The sequence below is a fragment of the Micropterus dolomieu genome, linkage group LG01 (genome assembly GCF_021292245.1).
Source record: "Micropterus dolomieu isolate WLL.071019.BEF.003 ecotype Adirondacks linkage group LG01, ASM2129224v1, whole genome shotgun sequence".
In the NCBI taxonomy this organism is placed as follows: domain Eukaryota; kingdom Metazoa; phylum Chordata; class Actinopteri; order Centrarchiformes; family Centrarchidae; genus Micropterus; species Micropterus dolomieu.
In genome coordinates this window covers 48,447,116-48,448,835 of record NC_060150.1, presented here as the reverse complement: position 1 = coordinate 48,448,835, position 1,720 = coordinate 48,447,116, and positions in this window count along the sequence as shown.

The window sequence follows — 1,720 nt, the reverse complement described above, 5'->3', positions numbered from 1 at the left end:
AACCATACTGGCCTTTAAGGCACTTCTATGTCTTAACACTAAAATCAGTCTGAAGTAAAATATATGAAAAAATATGTAAAGGAGGTCAGAGCTGACCATGTAATAAGGAGGGTTAAACCACCAACCAGCGCAGTCATAGTCCTGCAGCAGATGAATGACGCATTATGCTTACTTTCCTTCACAATCAGATGTTCAGCAGTGCCATCAGCTCAGAACTGCAGAAAACAATGGGACCCTGGTACACCATCTATTGGCCGGAGAAGTCTGGTCATAACTGCCGCAAAAAAGCCATACTTCCGACATGGAAACACGGCCAAGCGACTAAACTATGCACCGAAACACAAGGACTGGGCTGCAGAAAAATGCCAGCATTCTGGAATGAGTCAAACTGAAATATCTGGCTGCAGCAGAAGGCAGTGTGTTCACCGAAGGGCTGGAGAGCGGTACAGGAATGAGTGTCTGTAGGCAACAGTGAAGCATGGTGGAGGTTTCTTGCAAGTTTGGGGCTGCATTTCTGCAAACGGAGTTGTCAAAATGAATCCTCTGCTCAATGCTGAGATGTACAGGCAGATGCATATTCGTTATGCAGTACAATCAGGAAGGCATCTGATTAGCCCCAAATTTATTCTGCACCGTAATGACCCCCAAACATACAGTGAAAGTCATTAAGAACTGTCTTCAGCGTTTACTACTTACAATACTAAATCTGGTAAAATTCAGAGTCAGATTCATTTGCTGGCTTCCCAAACTATTATTGAGTACTATTGTCATGCTACTAATTAACTGATCATGTAGTGCCGCTCTGCACCATCCAAACAATATGATTTCTGATTCTTTCATTTTTGGAGCTGCTGTCGTTATGCATCACTGTGACTGGCTCAGCTGTTACAGAACTGTGAGATCAGTGATGTGATTGGCTTAATCACCACACCCTCTGATCTATAATAACTTCCACTCAGCTCTCTAACACTTCGTGCTGCTGCAGATACATGAACAGCAGGTGGAGACACACAGTATGAGAGACCAAGAACTAACAGAGTGTTGCAGCAGCTTTCTGCTTTCTAATCAGCTACACACTAAAGGTAAACGTTCGCTGCGAAATTCCAGGACAGGTTTCTAACTTAAAAAAAAATGTCTTTATGTCCACAGAGAGAGGAAGAGGAGCCATGATTCCGTGGAGGAGCAGCCGTCCTGCTGTGCTTTGTGTCAGGACGTCCTGAAGGATCCAGTCTCTACCAGCTGTGGACACTGGTTCTGCAGACGGTGCATCACCTCATACTGGGACCAGTCTGCTTCATCAGGACACTCCTCCTGTCCCCAGTGTGGAGACAGATCCAGAACCAGAGCTGGACTGCAGACAGCCAGTCAGAGCAGCTCTGTACAAAGTAAGACTGGACATCTGTCTGCTTCTTCAGATATTCTGATGTTGATGGTTTTTATATTAGTAATGAAAATAATCAGCACATATTCTTTGTTTTATCTCACATTGTTTCTCTTCTTTAGTGAGAGGTGGTCTGCAGGAGGTTTTAGATGAACATAAGATCAGTCTGAGGAGGAGATGTGAACGTGTGACTGAAGGAAGTGATGAAACAGGAAGTGGAACCCTCCTCAACAGGATCTACACTGAGCTCTACATCACAGAGGGACAGAGTGAAGAGGTTAATACCCAGCATGAGGTGAGGCAGCTTGAGACAGCTTCCAAGAAGAAGACCCTCCATGA